Source organism: Emys orbicularis, chromosome 10, assembly GCF_028017835.1.
Source record: "Emys orbicularis isolate rEmyOrb1 chromosome 10, rEmyOrb1.hap1, whole genome shotgun sequence".
NCBI lineage: Eukaryota > Metazoa > Chordata > Testudines > Emydidae > Emys > Emys orbicularis.
The window spans coordinates 59,616,143-59,636,147 of NC_088692.1; the positions used below are offsets into that span (position 1 = coordinate 59,616,143).

Consider the following 20,005-nt stretch of genomic DNA (forward strand, 5'->3'; position numbering starts at 1 on the left):
TAAACTTCAGTGTGAGTTTCTGCCATGCCCTAAAGAAGGAGTGATTTTTATATCTAGATTTATGGGGTGTGACTTACTAGCTGAAAAGTTGGATGCTGTGTCGTACTAACATGTATGGCCAAAACTAAAAAACTGGATATTTTTTTCACATTTTTTCAGTGAAGTAGAAATGACAATGAAAAATTATTTGTTTTGTTTTTTTTTCTGGGAAGGGCATCCTTGTCTCTATGGGAAATGTAAATAGTTACATTGTGTCAACTGAGGTTTTCTGTATCTGTTTAAACTAATGATGATTTTTTTTTTAAGGTCTAGAATTTAAACATAAAATGGTTTATAAGGTGCCTTTTAAAAAAATCATCAAATTTAGGCCTTGATCTCATATGTTTCTTCATGCAGATAGATGCTTGCACTTGTGTAGAACCTTATTTAAATCACTGGGGGTCTGTGCAGGCACATGCATAGATCTTATTGCAAGACCAGCAATTTAGGGCGACAGGCCCTTACTGGGGCCCCAAAGACTAGACTTAGTCATGTGCTTAAGTTTACACACTATGGGCTTGTCTACATTACCCGCTGGATTGATGGGCAGTGATCAATCTAGCGGGGTTCGATTTATCGTATCTAGTCTAGACATGATAAATTGACTGCCGAGCGCTCTCCCGTCGACTCCGGTACTCCACCGGAGCGAGAGGCGGAGTCAACAGGGGAGCATCAGCAGGTGAGTAGATCTAAGTACGTCGACGTAGCTGAATTTGTGTAACTTAAATTGATTTCCCCCCCCCCCCCCAGTATAGACCAGACCTATTAGTAGTTCCATTAAGGTCTATGGAGAGTGTATAGTATTAAACGTGTAAATCTTTGCAGAATTGGGACCTGAAACTTAGGACTCAAAAACTTTTAAACTAAAAAAGTGGCCCCAAGAAGATCAGAAAATCTATGTATATTTTTAATTTTATAAGTATTTTAACTTTTTTGTGGTGTTGCTATTGTGTTTCAGGTTGAAGACAAAATAACCCCAGAGCCCAAGATTAAAAAGCTGGAACCAGTACTTTTGCCAGGTAAATATTAATCAAGGATTTGACAGAGGTCTACATAGGGTTATTTTTTTAGTGCCTTCTATTCACTCTGATAGTATTTGTAGGATTAATAGCGTGCACGTAACGCTATTTTTCTCTACTGTTTGACCAATAATAACTTTTATTCTAACCTTAATGTAGTAATTAAGGGAATGCAGCTTGTAACTCAGTAAGAAAATCTACTGACTCTTGTCTGTGAGAGATTTTCTAATTTTGTTTAGTTGTTAACTCTTGAAACTAAACACAGGTGGGTATTTGTTTTGTTACAGTTTTGTAAAATTTCATGCCTTGATATTTACTTGCTTATCTGAAACAGGAAAGCGCTGTAATTTGATAGCCTTTGTGACACAGCGTTTAGGGGGTTCTCTCTTTGGATCACCAGATTTAGGCTCCGATTTTGCAGTCGGATCCACGTGGGCAGACCTTTGCGCCTCTGGTTCGCCCTGCCTGTGTGACCTGGGTGGCAGCTCTGTGTTAAAGTCTTCATTCCTTTTCTCTACTGAATATCCAGTATCTGATTCTAAGCTTTTTGAACCTGTGAAATAGTTTGAAATACTAATGCATAATACTATTTCAAGAGAGTGTGATGGAAGGAAGGAGTAGCTTTTTATCATTCTTTATAATCAGTAGTTTATATCAGAATCCAAGATGTCTGACTGCTTGTACCACCTCTTTATTAAGAAAATAAAACTTTTGATTTAGCTATATTATCTCAGAGAAACATGGAATTATAAAATCTTGTTCTGACGTTAAAAATTCCATCAGCCTACTATACTATAGCTATTACTTGGATCACAAACTATTCCTTACTAATTAGAGCAATAAATATAGTGGTTGATTGCAAACATTGCTTGGATTTTGTGGGAGTATTTTTGTTAGAACAGATCTAAGCATATATATTTAAATACAGATAAGAAAAATAGATGACCTAAAGTATCACTTACTTTAGTGGGACATTGTTATCATGTCTAAAGAATAATTAGATAAATTAGATGTATTCAAGTCTGCAGGGCCTGATGAAATTCATACTAGAGTACTTAAGGAACTAGCTGAAGCAGTCTTGGAGCCATTAGTAATTATCTTTGAACTCCTGGAGGACAGTAGAGGTCCCTGAAGATGGCAGAAGGGCAAACATAGTACCTATCTTTAAAAAGGGGAGGGAGAAGGACCCAGAGAATTATAGACCAATCAACCGGACTTCAGTACCTGAAAGATACTGGAGCAAATTATTAAACAGTCAATTTGTAAGGACCTGGAGGATAATGGGATCATAAGGAATTTTGTAAAGAAAAAATCATGCCACACCAATTTAATTTCTTTCTTTGATAGGGTTACCACCTAGTGGATAGTGCAGAAGCAGTAGTCATGATATATCTTGATTTTAGTAAGGCTTTTGACACCTTTCTGCATGACATTCTCATAAGCAAACTAGGGAAATGTGGTCTAGATGAAATTATTATAAGGTGGGTGCACAACTGGTTGAAAGACCATACTCAGAGTAGTTAGGCATGGTTTGCTGTCAAATTGGGAGGGCATAGCTAGTGGGGTCCCACAGGGGTCAGTCCTGCGTTCAGTATTAGTCAATATTTCCATTAGTGACTTGGATAATGGAGTAGATGGTATTCTTATAAAATCTTCAGATGATACCAGGCTGGGAAGGGATGCAAGCATTTTGTCAGCCAGGTTTAAAATTCAAAATAACCTTGACGAATTGGTCTGAATTCAACAAGATGAAATTCAATACAGTGAAGTGCAAAGTACTTCACTTAAGAAGGAAAAATCAAATGCACAACTACAAAATGAGGAATAATTGTCTAGGTGATAGTACTTCTGAAAAGAATGACTGAATATGATGCAGCTGCAAAGACAGCTGGGGTGTATTAGCAGGAGGGTTGTATGTAAGACACATGCAGTAGTTGTCCCACCCTATTTGGGACTGGTCAGGCCTCAGCTGGAGGACTGTGTCCAATTCTGGGCACCACAATTTAGGAAAGATGTGGACAAATTGGAAGGAATACAGAGGAGAGCAACAAAAATGATAAAAGGTTTAGAAAACCTGACCTATGAGGAAAGGTTACAAAAACGTCCCATATTTAGTCTTGAGAAAAGAAGATTGAGGGGTGACCTGATAAGTCTTCCAATATGTTAAGGGCTGTTATAAAGAGGACGGTGATCAGTTGTTCTCCATGTCCAATGAAGGTAGGACAAGAAATGATTGGCTTAAGCTGCAGTGAGGGAGATTTAGGTTAGATTATTAAGAAAAACTTTCTAACTATAAGGTTAGTTAAGATCTGGAATAGGCTTCCAAGGGAGGTCATGGAGTCTTCATCAATCGAAGCTTTTAAAAACATTTGGAGAAACACTTGTCAGGGATGGCCTAGATTTACTTGGTCTTGCCATAGCACTGGGGGTTGGATTAGATGACTTCTCAAGGTCTCTTCCAGCCCTTCATTTCTGTGGTTCTATGTAATCAGCTGTTTAAATTGACTTAGACATTACAACCCTCAAAGTGAACAAGAGAAGTAATAAGTAACTGTTCCAAGTGTGTACGTTAATTATTTCACCTACTTACTACCTGGTATTTGACTATTGTTAATCATCAAGCAGTACTAACTACTGCAATGCTGTTGTGTATTGAGATAAAGTTTAGTGTGCTGAATTTGTGAGGGGGGTGGAGGGGAAGGAATCTTTTTGGCTAGAGTTCAGTATTTTATTTTTACCTGAATGAGTAATTATTGATTGACTGCATCTTCTTATGAAAGAAAGTATGGTATCTTGTTCTGTGGCTTATAAAACGTAGGTACTTTGCAAACAGCAAAGATTGTTGTTTATCTGTAGAAAACAGTTAAACAGACTTTATGCTGTTCAACATCTTACATGCTACATTACAGTAGCAAACAACCAAAGTGTAGGGTTGGTTTGTTTTTTAAGGACAAATTCAGTTTGGGTTTTTTTCCCAAGAGGGAATAGGCCTTTGTGTACACTGAATTGTTGAGTATTTTGCCTGCTTATTCCCATTACCGCCATTCCTTCCTGAGGTCACCATCCTTCTGCATTAGGAGCATTTGTTCAGGAAATCACTTATACCAGTTAGAGCTGTTCTGTAATTGGTCTGAGAGGTGAGTTAATTTCAAATTTAGTGCCCCAGCATGGTGAGGGCAGAAGTGTAGTGTTGTGATTAAGATCTTGGGAGATCTGAGTTCCATTCTTCCACGATTTTCCTGTGTAATCTTGGGCAAACTGCTTCATTTTGTGTGCCAATCTATAAAGTGGGGGTGAATAGTAATTCAGAATTTCACAGGATAAATTAAATGACTTCAATGAGACTACCTCTGCTTAAAGCTAAGCATGTGCTTAAGTGCATGTCTGAATATAGTTAGTGCCATAGAAAAGTCTATAAACACACACACTATGGTGCTATAGGTGTTGACTTCTCGATGAGACATAAAGCCAAGTTTCTGTCCAAATTCCAATTTATTTAATTACGTTCTGCTTTACTTGCCTTCCCCTTGCAATTAATTGAATATTGTATTCTTGATTTCCTGACAATTGTTGTATAATGTTTCCTATACTGTTAAAAAACCCACCGTATGTTAACCCAGTGGAGCTAAACTTCAGGGGTTGAAGACTGATATATAGTTAGTAAGTTGTTTTATAATCCTTTGAGATGAAACTCTGTAAATGAGGGTAATAATCTTAGTAATTCTGACAACTGCAAATAGCTGGTGTCTGAAACTGTTAATTCCTAAAATATAGTAGTTTTGAGAAAACAATTGAGTTAGTAGAAACTAGAATCCGAAGCTAGAAGTTTGGTGAAATACTCATCATGCTGTCTTCTAAGTTTTGTTTTGTGTTTGAAAGGGGGTGGGGACGGCAGGTGGAGTGCTGTGGCTGGACTACAGTATTGCCAACCCCAAGCATTCAGAAATCCCGGGACGTTATTAAAAATAAATTGAGTCTTTAGGGTTCATGTTTTCAATCTTTTTCTCTGCCACCAGGAGGCTTACCTTTTTTTTTTTTTTTTTTTTTTTTTTTTTTTAATGAAAACTCAGAATCTAGTGTAATCACATGACTCCAGGGAGGTGAGGTGCTAAGAAAAGACGAGCAAATATCGTGAGTCTTGGATTTAAAACCAAATTGCTGTCAGTACTGGGACTGTAATAGACAGTGAAAAATTAATCATTTTATGGCCTCAGGGCATTTTCATTCTCAAATTAAGTTTGAAAGTTTCTTTATATGTAATTATATTCAGAATTAAAATCTGTTTTCTTTTACCTTCCTCTATGTTCTTCCAGTCCTGTTTCCTGATCAAGAATGTTTGCCACAGTTGTTTGGAACACTGGCCTCAGCAATAGTTTCTCCTCCTTTGTTTTATTAGTTTATTGATCTGAACAGGTTACATTTTAAACATATTTCTAATGAGCAAAGTAGAGAAACAGCAAGTAGTCTGGCAGACAGCCCCCCGCAGTGTGACATACCTAGTTAATAGAATACTGGCTGGCTTATTTTTGGAGAGTTGTAGTTATGACTGATGATTTTACAAATTGTGTACTAGAGTAAATCTTGTATGTAAGTTTTCTGCTTACAAGCAATCTTCAGGGAATTGGTTACACTAGTTGCTGTTCCACTAAAAAGTTCTATAGCATTTGAGACATTGTCATAAGCGTTTTCAAAATTGTATAGTATACAAAATGTGTCCTGAATTATATTCTAGCTGTCTTATGTTTAGATGAATTGCCAACCACGCTGTGCAACAGAACATGCAACTTGACAATAGACCTCAGTGGAGTTTTTAAAAACAGTTTTGTTTCATGTTGTTCATACCCAGGACCTTTTGTTCTGCTCGCACGTAGTCTATGTTCTAAATTTTGTATAAAGTCTAAATCATGGTATAGTGTTTAGCCAGGATGCAGGCAAACTGATACATACCCCTGTGCTATTTGTTCACCTTCCATTTGTGACTCCACTTCCTAACGGTAAAATTAAAAATACTGTATAGATGAAGATTTAAAACCAAGCTTTTGTAGACAGTATCATTCCTAATAACTTTTGAAATTATAATATCCAATTTGTGCTTACTGGAGGAGTACTTAATGAAAACCAAGGTCCTTTTTGTTTTTACAAGAGGTAAAGTAACATCTTAAGTACTATGGTCTATCCAAATGGTGAACATATGTACTTACCGCTTACATAGCTCTGTTCATCTGCACATCTCGTAATGTTTTATAAAAAGCGGGTAAGATTCATTATCCCAACTTTTCAGATGAGAAAATTGAAGTCCAGATAGTAAGTAGTGACTTACCCAAAGACACACACAGCAGGTCAGTGGGAGAAGCAGGAATCTGAGAATTCACAAAACATGTTTGGCTTTTCTCATGCCTCTGTCCAGTGGAAATCTTAAATCTCCCATTTCAAGGGAATTACTTGTCTTTATAGTTTCAGTAAGTTAAGGAAAATTTCTGAAGCCCATTCCTACTCCTTGGCATGGAACCCTGAATACCTTCCTGATTCAGCCAAGCTCTCTTGCTGTGAAAAGGAGAGCAGATTACAAGTGTTCTGCTCAGCAGTTGCTATTTGTGTCTATACAACTGCTGATCTCTACTCCTCCACTGGATGCTGAATCAAGGATCATGGCAGTGTTGTAACACTGGGGAGTCATGTGAATCAAAGCTTTCTGACTTCAGAGCTAGGGTGGGATTCTACCATCTAAGTGAAAACTGATCAAAGTGAAGAAGTCCACAGTTCGCAGAACTAGCTGACATTCTTAAATTAAATTGCTGTATGGGGGAAGGCAGGCCCCTCAGGGCTAAAGATCTCCACCTCCCAGGACTGTGAAGGTGTAGGGGTTGTAAGCAAATGTACAGTCCTCCCAGGATTATTCTAAGCTTCCTATCCACAAGCAACCATTTTCTGAGTTGTCTTTTCCTGTCACCACCCACATCTGCTTTGCAGAGCTTAGAGAAGTTTCAGAAGCATAGTAACTTCGATGGGAGTGAGCATAGGGCAGGACAAGCAAGGGACTGCATGGGGCAGCAGGAAGTTAATTCACATTAGCTTTGCACCGCTTTCAGTAGCTCCACTGGTCAGGCTGGTCAGAAATTTTCCATCAAAACTGATTTTCAATGGAAAATTGGTTTTTCAGTAAAAGCAATTTTTGCAGAATGTGTCTTTCTGTAGAAAACTTTGACTAATAATATCTAGCTTTTACATGGTGCTTTTCATCCATAGATCTCAAAGCACTTTACAAACGAGGTCAGTATCATTATTCCCTTTTTATCTACATTTTCCACAGTGTGCAGGGAAACTCTTCCAGCCAGCTCCATCTACTGGTCCAGAGTCACTCTCCTGTACCAGCCTACCCATCTTTAGAATTGAGAAAGGAAGTTAATTTTCTGGATCCTTTTTTCCTCCCCCTCTCTCCCTCCCTCTCTCTCTCTCTCTCGTTCATGGGGAGGAGACACAATATGTGTGTGGTTACCAACGTAACCTAAAAACAGTCCACAATTAACTAGTAAGAAACACACATTTTTTATATTGCTGTGAAAATGGATATTTCTGTATTCAAGAGGGACAGCACCATTTCTTCTCTTACATATATAAATAATAATTCCTTTAAAATGTTGCTTTTGTATAATAATCTGCTGCCAGGTAAGTAAATAGAACTTAATAACTGGTTTTCAGTAATGTGCCTTTATAACAACCTAGCTAGGGAAGGCTGTTTAGCATTCTTCTATTTTTTATAAAAAAATATACACTATAAATTAAGTAAAACAAATTAGGTAGCACTTTAATTTTTCCAGACTCTGTCTGCATCAGCGCCATAAAGGGTGTGGTAATAGTGCTGGTTAGACAACTGTGCTACAGAAGTGGGAGCAGGGGAGAAAAACTTGGACTTTTGGACTCCGCTGTTGGTCAAGGGTCTGACCCCAAGAGTACAGCGTTGAAGTTAATACTGTAGTAAAATTCCCACTGACTTTGCTGGTACAGGATGAAACCTTTAATAAGTTTGTAGTCGGGTTATCACATGGCTGAGGCATAGCTCAGTGGTTTGACAATTGGCCTCCTAAACCCAGGGTTGTGAGTTCAATCCTTGAGGGTGCCGTTTAGCAAAATGGGGGTAAAAATTATGATCTATGACTCCACAAGCTATTAGTGGTCACACGCATCATAGACATGTGGTTTATTACCAAGTGAGTGTTCCATATTTTTGAACCTGTCTATTAACGGGCCTATGCCCTGATTCCTAGATACAGAACTGTTCTTCAGTTGTGTTGGTTGTACTGCCTAACCTTGCCTCTCTAGGGCCTTGTCTACACTACAGGGGAAATTCGATCTAAGCTATGCAATTTGAGTTCTGTGAATGGCTTAACTCAAATCGATGTAGCTTAGATCTATTTACCGCGGGGTCCACGCTAAGCGATTTTGACGGGAGATGCTCTCCTGTTGACTCCCCCTCAGTGTGGATTTGATTTAAATCAAATTGATTAAAATCAAATTTATTGATTTTATTCAATTTATTCAAATTGATTTAAATCATGTTTTAAAATCACTAGTCCGGAAGACTCGATTTAATCATGGATTTCTACATAAAACTGCATTCTTGTTGGTTGTTATAACCTTAATACATAGTCTTCATAACTCAGATAGATGTAGGCTTCATTTTTAGACGGTACACACTATACATTTTTAAGTGATTTATTTTGAAAACTTTTCAGATTAGTTTTACAGCTATATCAGAAAATGAGTGATTGTTTGGTTATTTCATTTACCAAAGGTAATTGAAATAGATAGTTCCCCTCCCAATGACTTCATAAATATCTCCAATTCAACAGATTAATCATTAATATTTGGAGGATTTTCTTGCCATGCTGTATTAGGAGGAGAACATCACCAGACAGACATTTAAATTGTTTTATTTCACTAAAACAACGTTATGTGTTCTGAATTTTTTTCTTCAATGGCAAACATAGAATATTCTAACAAAACAAGCATATGAATTTTTGAATTTGGTTAAACATTCAAGTTTTTTAAAATCAGGTTTGTTTTTGTTAAAATTGTTTTTAACTAAAATAGTTAAATGAAATATTAAAAAAACCCACAAAAATTAAATCGACTGTGTCAGCCAGGTCAACATGAGAAACTTAAAATATTGGCTTCTGCAGCTAACTCAGTCGTCTTCACCTTCATTTTCTGTTTGTTCATAATCTGGAAAAGAAAAACAAGCTTTCCTGCTTTTTCAGGTCCCAAACGATTTCTCAATTTGGAATGAATTAGTCCAAAGGAAGAAAATATTTTTTCTACACTGGCAGAAGAAGTTACTGATTTTAAAAGTGAGATAAGCACTTGGATTCAGACACGGTTGAAGTGATAAAGTGATTTCCACCAGTTCACTGGTGTGACTTTCTTTAAAACATCATCAGCAAACATATATTTCTTGAATGGTTCACCCTTAGCTCTGAAGTTTATTATAGTTGGCATTATGGAGGGATGATTGCTGCATGTCCATGTCATAGCCAACTCCTCTTCTTCAGCAGTTAAGTTTTGACCCTGTTACCAAGTATTGAGAATATCTGCAAGAAAATGAGCTGGAGATAGTGCTTGTCTCATTCGTTTTTTGTAATGCTTGTAATTTAACTCTGTCATTGCATATTTCTCTTTTTAAGATCTCACTCATTTCCTTCCAAATTTCAACAGTGTCAGCAATAAAACAGTTATTTCCCTGCATTTTGTTCAAGGCTACAGAAATAGGCTTCAGGGTAATCAGCATGTGTTCAACATTTCTCTTAAGCCCAATGTTGAGAACTTTGGCTGTGACAGTGCCATCTATTTTTTCACAATTTTGTTCACAAACTGTCATCAGATTAGGCCAGTTCTTGATAGAGTGCTCAGAACAGTCCACTACTGAGTTCCATCGCACGTCTTATGGGAGAGTTAGCTTGGTTCCTCCCATTTTTTTCAGAGCAGCTGCTACAAAGTGGTTGTTACGGAAGTATTTTGCCATTTCAACAACATTAGCCTTTATTTCTGGAACACTGAAGTCTTTGGCTAGGAGTTGCATCAAATGAGCACTGCAACCGTATATTAGCTTGGGACTCTCTTCACTCTCTTCTAAATAATTTCTTCTCGTCTTGGATACATTTGCAGCATTGTCTGTGACCAAGCTGCATACTAGACATTTGAATTTTTTTTCAGAGTTTGTTATAGCTTTTACTGCTACTTCTTGTAAGTATTCTGCTGTGTGTGCATTTCCTGATGTATCAATTGTTTCTGTAAGCAAGCCATTCCCTTCTTCTGTTGTCACATAAGCACATACAACAGGATCATTGTGGACATTGCTCCACCCATCAAGACTCGGGTTAACAATTTTACCCTGTAGACCTTTTGCATACTGCTCAATTTCTCTTTCATACTCTTTATCCAACAATTTGCCTGCGACATCTGCTCTGTTGTGTGGACTGTATCCTGGTCGTAATGACTGAACCACGTTAAGGAAGTGTGGGTTCTCAATCATGCAGCAAGGAGAGTTTGTTGCATAAACAAGCCGGGCAATTTTTTGATCAATTACCTCTTTTTGTAATCTGCTGGTTCTTATCACAAACTTATCTATGGTTGTTTCTGGATGATGGAGATTTTTTTTTTTTCTTTTTGCTTCCGGTGATATACTGTGGCTATGTGACATTCATGATGTGACTGAAACACTATCATTGGCAGATAACTCTGAAACTATAGAAAATGATGGTGATCTTGAAGATGGATAGTCTTCAGAATCCTGTATATTGAGGATGGATTCTCCTAAACAAAATAAGTCAATGCAGTTATTTAATTATTATTACCATACTACTCATTTAGTATTACCCATTGTATTCACTGACACTCAGTACTACTTTAAAGGTGAAATTGTAAAAGGAAGATCTGCCTATTTCAGCTCTTTATTTTTTATCACAACTGCATCTAAAATGATAGTACCATAGAGTAACAACTATATTTTTTTGCTCAAACATGAGAATTCAAGAATAGTCCAGAAGGAAGACCGGCAGTACTAAAGAGCGAAGTATGAAATAAAATCGTTTACCAACCTGAAGATAGGTTTTCCCTTCTAGTGAGAGAATGGTATGGTAGATCTCAAATCAATGAAGGCTACACTCAGAAAGACCTCAAGACTTCTGGAATATGCCGCTCAAACACTTTCACTTTTGTTTCTCCTGCCTGTCTCTCCCTTCTCGCATTTATCTCCAGATTTTTTCTCCTTGTCCAGATCTATTCCTCCCCCAAACATCTTCTATTCATTGAACTTTTTGAAACTTTGCACTTTTAGAGAGAGGGATTGACTCTGTGTACACAAATTTGCAGAGGGACAGTAGGAATGAGGTCTGTTATTTTTCACCTCTCTCTATATATAGATACAGATATTTATTTAAAAACATTTTTGCTGTTAACAAGCATGTTGTCTATGGAGACACAAATCCACAGTTTGAGAACTGTAAAACTAAGCATCTCTGATGGTATCTTCTACACTGAGCACTGAGTCCCATTGAGTAGATAGAAAGATTAACCTAAATAATCTATACAGAAGCCCTGGAGCCCTATAAGATTGGGTCCCTAATCCATGAACTATTGGAACTCATTTACAAAACTTTTCTTAAAATTACATGAATATATTGTCTCATACTGTAGAAAAGACGGTTACTCACCGTTGTAACTGTTGTTCTTCGAGATGTGTTGCTCATATCCATTCCAATTAGGTGTGCGCGCGCCGCGTGCACGATCGTCGGAGAATTTTTACCCTAGCAACACCCGGTGGGTCGGCTGTGGAGCCCCCTGGAGTGGCGCCTTCATGGCGCTGGATATATACCCCAGCCGACCCAGCGCCCCCTCAGTTCCTTCTTGCCGGCTACTCCGACAGTGGGGAAGGGGGGCGGGTTTGGAATGGATATGAGCAACACATCTCGAAGAACAACAGTTACAACGGTGAGTAACCGTCTTTTCTTCTTCTAGTGCTTGCTCATATCGATTCCAATTAGGTGACTCCCAAGCCTTACCTAGGTGGTGGGGTCGGAGTGAGACATTGCTGTGTGCAAAACTGCTGAGCCGAATGCAGCATCGTCTCTGGATTGCTGCACCAGCGCATAGTGAGCGGCGAATGTGTGGACTGACGACCAAACTGCAGCTCTACAAATGTCCTGGATCGGGACTTGAGCCAGGAAGGCAGTCGAGGAGGCCTGGGCTCTCGTGGAGTGAGCGGTGAGGCGTGGCGTCGGGACCCCGGCCAGGTCGTAGCAAGCACGAATACAGGACGTGATCCAAGAGGATAGGCACTGTGAGGAGACCGGTGAGCCTTTCATCCGGTCGGCGACTGCAATGAAGAGTTGTGTGGTCTTTCTAAACGGCTTTGTACGGTCAATATAGAAGGCCAGGGCCCTGCGTACGTCCAAAGAATGCAAACGCTGGTCTTGGCGAGTAGCGTGCGGCTTAGGATGGAAGACCGGGAGAAATATATCCTGGTTCACGTGGAAAGGTGAGACCACCTTGGGAAGAAAGGCAGGGTGGGGGCGAAGCTGCACCTTGTCCTTATGGAACACCGTGTATGGGGGCTCGGACGTGAGCGCTCTGAGTTCAGAAACGCGCCGTGCTGAGGTGATGGCTACAAGGAAGGCTGTCTTCCAGGATAGATACAGGAGTGAACAGGTAGCCAATGGTTCAAACGGAGGCCCTGTGAGCTTGGAAAGGACCAGGTTGAGGTCCCACGTCGGAACGGGCTGGCGTTGCTGCGGGTACAGCCGGTCCAAACCCTTGAGGAATCTAACGACCATCGGGTTAGAGAAGACCGAGGAAGCGGGCTCTCCTGGGTGGAACGCTGAAATAGCGGCGAGGTGAACCCTGATTGAAGATATCGCCAAGCCCTGCTGTTTTAGGGATAGGAGATATTCAAGTATGAGAGGAATAGGCGCCTGCAAGGGGGACGTAGCTCGTTGCTCACACCAACAGGAGAACCGTTTCCACTTGGCTAAGTAAGTGGTCCGTGTAGAGGGCTTTCTACTTCCCAGCAGAATCCGTTGGACGGGCTGGGAGCATTGCTGCTCTGTCCGATTCAGCCATGGAGCATCCACGCTGTGAGGTGGAGCGATTGCAGGTCGGGGTGACACAGCCGGCCGTGGTCCTGAGAGATGAGGTCGGGGCACGAGGGAAGCGTGATCGGTGCTTGAACCGAGAGCTCCAACAGTGTGGTGTACCAGTGCTGCCTTGGCCAAGCTGGAGCGACTAGAATCACACGTGCCTGGTCTCTGCGTAACTTGAGTAATACCCTGTGGACCAGTGGAAATGGAGGAAAGGCGTAGAACAGGCGATCCTTCCATGATAGAAGGAAGGCGTCCGACAGAGAGCCTCGAGCTCGCCCTTGCAGGGAGCAGAATGTCTGGCACTTCCTGTTGGCACGAGACGCAAACAGGTCGACCTGGGGAAATCCCCACCTCTGGAAGATGGAATAGATGATGTCGGGGCGAATTGACCACTCGTGCGTCTGGAAGGACCTGCTGAGACGGTCCGCCAGCGTATTCTGGACTCCAGGGAGGAACGATGCCGTGGGGTGTATCGAGTGGGCGATGCAGAAGTCCCACAGGCGAATGGCCTCTTGGCATAGGAGCGATGAGTGGGCTCCGCCTTGCTTGTTGATGTAAAACATGGCCGTGGTGTTGTCGGTGAGAACCAACACGCACCGGCCCTGTAGGAGGTTGAGAAATGCCTGGCAGGCTAGGCGCACCGCCATCAACTCTCGGACGTTGATGTGCAGGGCTAGTTGGGACGCGGTCCACAGGCCCTGGGTATGGTGCTCCCCGAGGTGAGCGCCCCATCCTAGAGATGAAGCGTCCGTGACCAGGTGGAGGGAGGGTTGTGGGGCGTGAAACGGCACTCCTGCACAGACTGTCGTGCGATCCAACCACCAGGTGAGGGAGGTCAAGACCGAACCTGGAACCGTGACCACCATGTTCAGGTTGTCTCGGTGAGGACGGTACACCGATGATACCCAAGCCTGTAGTGGGCGAAGCCGAAGTCTGGCATGCCTGGTTACGTAAGTGCACGAGGCCATGTGACCCAACAGGGCGAGGCATGTCCTTATTGTGGTAATCGGAAATGCCCTGAGTCCTTGAACGACGCTTGTGATGGTATGAAAGCGGTTGTCTGGTAGGATAGCTCGGGCACATGTGGAGTCTAGGATTGCTCCGATAAATTCTATCCTCTGGGTTGGCACTAGAGTGGACTTCTCTCTGTTGAGCAGGATGCCCAGCTCATGGAAAGTTTGTATCACTATGTGAACATGACCTTGAACTTGGTCTCTGGTGCGGCCGCGTACCAGCCAGTCGTCTAAATACGGGAACACCTGTATCCCTTGTCGACGGAGGTATGCCGCGACGACCGCCACACACTTTGTGAACACCCTGGGAGCCGAGGACAAGCCGAAGGGAAGGACTGCAAATTGGTAGTGCACCTTGTTTACTACAAATCGCAGGAAGCGCCTGTGAGGGGGATAGATCGCTATGTGGAAATATGCGTCCTTCATGTCGAGGGCGGCGAACCAATCTCCAGGATCCAGGGAAGGGATAATGGTCCCCAATGATACCATGCGGAACTTCAACTTTACTATGAATTTGTTGAGTCCGCGCAAGTCTAAGATGGGTCGCAGACCCCCTTTTGACTTGGGGATCAGGAAGTAGCGGGAATAAAACCCCCTGCCCCTTAACTCTAGCGGAACCTCCTCTATGGCCCCCATAGAGAGGAGTCCAAAAACCTCCTGTGTAAGGAGTTGCTCGTGAGAAGGGTCCCTGAAGAGGGACGGGGAGGGGGAATGGGAGGGGGGGAACGAGGAAAATTGAAGAGCGTATCCCCTCTCCACCGTGCGAAGGACCCAGCGGTCCGAGGTTATAAGGCACCAAGCACGGTGGAAATGGGAGAGGCGATCCCGAAAGGAGGGAGTTGGATCCTGGATATTGGTTGAGGTGCCGTCCTCGACCGCACCTTCAGAAGTTCTGCCTAGGGCCTGAAGGTGGCCTAGGCGGCCCTTGGTTTTGGGCCGGTTGAGGGCCGGTTGACCTTCGCCTGCCACCTCAACCCCGCCTTCTGGCAAAGTCCTGTCTCTGACGAGGCGGGGGAGGGTAGAACCTTTGAGGCTGGGGCCTAAAGGGTCTGCGCTGAGGCCCTGGGACATGCATCCCCAGGGAGCGCATGATTGTCCTTGAGTCCTTAAGGCTCTGCAGCCGAGAGTCCGTCTTCTCGGAGAACAGGCCCTGGCCCTCAAAGGGTAAGTCCTGCAGCGTCTGCTGAAGTTCAGGCGGCAAGCCTGAGACCTGGAGCCAGGAGATACGCCGCATGGCTATACCTGAGGCCAGTGTTCTAGCGGCCGAGTCCGCAATGTCTAAAGAGGCCTGTAAGGAGGTACGTGCCACCTTCTTACCTTCCTCTACTAAGGCCCCAAACTCTTCCCTGGAGTCTTGGGGAACCAGTTCTTTAAATTTCCCCATCGAGGCCCAGGAATTAAAGTTATAGCGGCTCAAGAGCGCCTGCTGGTTGGCCGCTCTAAGTTGTAGCCCTCCCGCCGAATACACCTTGCGCCCAAACAAATCGAAGCGCTTAGCGTCCTTCGATTTGGGCGCTGCAGCCTGCTGGCCGTGGCGTTCCCGTGCGTTCACCGATGACACCACTAGTGAGCACGGTTGGGGGTGGGTATAGAGGTACTCGTAGTCCTTTGAAGAGACAAAGTACTTTCTTTCCATGCCTCTGGCTGTGGGCGGGATAGAGGCAGGGGTTTGCCATATCGAAGTGGCATTCGCCTCAATTGTGCGTATAAGAGGTAGTGCCACTCTAGATGGGGCATCAGCGGAGAGGATGCTCACCACCGGGTCCTGTACCTCTACGATCTCCTCCGCCCGGAGATCCATATTACGCGCCAGCCGGCGCAATAGGTCCTGGTGGGCCCGAAGATCTATAGGGGGCGGACCCGTGGCGGTTGTGCCCGCCACCGCCTCATCTGGGGAAGATGAGGAGGATGCCTCCGGTGGCAAGGGGTCTAATGCCGGGTCCTGCTCCAGGGGTCCCTGAAGCGGAGCATCGCCTGCCTCTGGGTCCGGGGCCTCAGTTGGTGTGGGCACGGGGGCCTCCATGCCTCCTGGGGGAGGGCGGGAGATGGTGGCCTCCGGGGCCCTGGGCTCGGAACGTGCCGAGCGAGAGGCTGATGGTGGTGGAGCCCCCTGAGCCTGATGGTAGGCCCACGGAGTCCAAAAGGACCAGTGCGCAGGTCCCTGCACAGGGTCCACGACCGCGTCCTGCCAAGGGCCCAAGTCAGACGTAGCCGCCTGCCCCTGAGGAGGGTACGCCGATCTCGAGGCCCGCTCCGAGGAACGAGATGGCGATCTCGAGGGCCAAGGCGGTGCCGAGCGCGTCGAAACCGGCTCCGGATGGTGCGGTGCCGATCGGTGCCGGTCGTAGGGGGATCGGTCCCTGCGCGGTGCCGGTGAGCGGTACCGGGATCGGGAACGGTGCCGGTAGCCCCGCCGGTGCCGAGATCCGGACCTTGAGCGGGACGACGACCGCGACGAGAGGTGGTACCGGGAGCGGCCCCTCGAAGTCGAACGACGCTCGTACCGGTGCCGAGAACTACGTCTTGAGTCCGATCGGTACCGATGATCGTGACGGGGCCGAGACGTAGACCGGTGCCGTGAAGAAGATCTTGGCCGCGAGTACGACCGGTGCCGAGGTGATAGTCGGCGCCGGGACTGCGAGCGGCGTCGGGACCTGCTCCGAGACCTGGAGCGGTGCCGTGAGTCCACGTCCTGAGACGGCGGGCGTACCAGGGCAGGCTTGCCCCTGGATTGCACCGCGTGAGGAGCCGACGGTGCCAGTGGTTGGGACGGTACCTGCTCCGTGAGAGCAATAAGGTCTCTCGCCGTTGCGAAGGTCTCTGGAGTGGACGGGAGACAAGGCTCAAGCGCCGACCGAGGTGGAGATACAGTCCGCACCGGACTCAACGGCTTCGGTGCCGGAGTCGACGGTGTGGCAGGCACTTGTTTCTGGCGCTCTAAAGGTGGATGCGGCTCTACCCCCGGCACCGGGGGAGCCGGCGTCTTAGGGACATTAGTCTCCTGCGCCTTGCGGGCTTTCTTGTGGCCCGGAGATATGGACCGGTGCCGAGTCCCTTGCGGGTGCGGTGCCGAAGGCGGCCGGTGCCGTGAGGACTTATCCGAATCAGCACGCGGTGCAGTACCCGTGGGGGCCGCCGGGGCGCTGCGCACCGAGGCGCTCGGCGCCGGGGCTGGGCGCGCCGAGGGAGGATCCGGGCTAAGTGCCGCCTCCATTAGGAGCTGCCGAAGTCTAAAGTCCCGCTCCTTTCTAGTTCTTGGCTTGAAGGCCTTACAGATATGGCACTTATCTGCCTGATGGGATTCTCCGAGGCACTTCAAACAGGAGTTGTGCGGGTCACTCGTCGGCATAGGCTTAGCGCAGGACGCGCACTGCTTAAAGCCAGGAGCCTTGGGCATGAGCCTGGCTATGCGCCGGGGGGAAAAGGGGGGAGAACAACCCCCTTAACCCCCGCTAACTATTTATAACTATTAAAACTAAAATGAATAACTATCTAACTCTATACAACAACTATAACTACAACTATCTACAGCGAAAACAGGATAAGCTAGGGAGAGTGGAGAACAGCTATGCCGCGCTCCACAGTTCCAACGACCGTCGGGGGCGGTAAGAAGGAACTGAGGGGGCGCTGGGTCGGCTGGGGTATATATCCAGCGCCATGAAGGCGCCACTCCAGGGGGCTCCACAGCCGACCCACCGGGTGTTGCTAGGGTAAAAATTCTCCGACGATCGTGCACGCGGCGCGCGCACACCTAATTGGAATCGATATGAGCAAGCACTCGAAGAAGAATTAGAATTTATAATCCGTATTCCATGATGAGATGTCTTTGAGCTATAATGTATCTTAATTAAAACTATCTTTAGATAGGTGTTTTCCTCAAAAAGCATTTTATAAAAAAAAATCCGATTTAAACTATTTATTTATTTATTTATTTATTTATTTTTAAAATCATTGATTTTTATCCACCCTGCTCCCCCTACTCTTCTCCATCTGGTAGAGTACAGGAGTCGCCGCTAGTTGATTCCCCCGGTAAGTGTAGACAAGCCCTAAGTGAGCTAACCAGTCCTACTTCCTAGATCTTTTATACAGGAGGACATCCCAAAGTTTAGTAACATGTGAAAGTCACACAGAGTTGTTTGTCCATATTTTCTTGAATGCACTGGTGAGTACACTGCACACATATACACACAGTAGTACAAGGTAATGGTTCTGGATCAAGTTTCCCACAATTTTGGGAAATGTACTATTTTGTGGATGAGATCAAACTATGCTGGCTATATAACCATGTCAGCTGAGCATGCCAGAGCCTGGTTACACATAATATAGTTTTATTCTTTGTATAGAGAGAGCCTTTTATGCTATTGATCCTTCAGATATGGCCTTATGTGGTTTTCTTATTGTAAATGAAGAGCAAATAAAATTTTGTGATACTGAGGGCCTGCTTCTGCACTCACTTCATTGTTCAGGTAGTGTAAAACTGGTGAGAGCAGAAGCAGCTCCTAAGGGCTAGTCTACACTTACGCGGTAGTTCGACGGCTGCGGATCGAAGTTCCGAGTTCGATTTATCGCGTCTGGTGTGGACGCGATAAATCGAACCAGGAAGTGATCCCCGTCGACTGCGGTACTCCAGCTCGGCGAGAGGAGTACCGCGAAGTCGACGGGGGAGCCTGCCTGCCGCGTGTGGACCGCGGTAAATTCGAAGTAAGGTATGTCGAATTCAGCTACGTTATTCACGTAGCTGAATTTGCGTACCTTACTTCGACTTGGGGGGTAAGTGTAGACCAGGCCTAAGACTACAGATAACGCACCTTAGCAAAATAGAAAAGGTTTAGTGTAAGCTTAACTTTCTGGAAAAGTAGATATACACATGCACACTCAAACCTTTCAGCTAGTGCCTTTTATACCCTACCCTTTTGTTCATACAGTCTTCCCATATTCCCTGTTTTGTACATGTATGATTGCAGTGGTTGAAATGTGCAGTATATCTTCAACAAGGGGCTGCCCTTTTAATGTCACTTGAAAGAGAGCAGATTTACATAGTATGGCGTGTGATAGGTGACTTCTTTAAATGTAGTACTCATTTGACAGCTGTGTAGATTTAATGACTACATCAAAAAGAAGACATGAAACATGAACATTTAAAAGTATGTAGCTGTCAATGGCTTTTTGCTTTGAGTTAGTATATTTAAATTCTCTTCAAACAATTTTTAATATAAAGGTGAAGGACACCAATAAATTCAAAATAATGGATTGTTGTTACTGAAAAGGGGCAGCTTCTGATAGCCTGATATTACTGAGAATCTGGGTGTGACAAGTTGGCCCCTCCTTGGACAGTCTCCAGCACCAAGTCAAAGCATAACAGGTACGCCTGCCTCAGTTTTCCCTTCAGTGATTCCCAGAAGTAGTCCAACAAAGGCTTTCCAAATGTGTGTGTATATAGCTCTTGCTGGGCTAACTTGTTACAAAAGAAATCCCCATGCACATAAACGGTAACAGAAGTCCCACAGCCAGAACCCAGAGTTCACCAGCATAGTTTAAACCAGTGATGATCAGACCTCAGTGGTTCAGGAACCAAATTAGTGATCAGCATTACCCAAATGAGCCACAGTTGTGTGAATTCATTGTTTCATTTACTATAATACTCTATAGTCATATTTAAACAGTCTGACAGGAAATATTACACACACAGACCTACATATTTCCCCTGTCAGACTGTTTAAATATGACTATAGAGTATTATAGTAAATGAAACAATGAATTCACATATATTCACACATTCATACATATTCTCTCTCTCCCC

The 20,005-nt window shown here is 44.3% G+C and overlaps 1 protein-coding gene across 1 annotated transcript in view; it reads left to right on the forward strand.

Annotated features, from left to right (window-relative positions):
• Positions 1 to 1,037: 1,037 nt before the first annotated feature.
• MTMR10 (myotubularin related protein 10) overlaps positions 1,038 to 20,005 on the forward strand; it is a 73,919-nt gene continuing 54,951 nt past the window's right edge. Inside the window, exon 1 of the mRNA XM_065412336.1 lies at positions 1,038 to 1,058. The gene's annotated coding sequence lies outside the window, so the exon portion shown is untranslated. The remainder of the gene's footprint in view (positions 1,059 to 20,005) is intronic.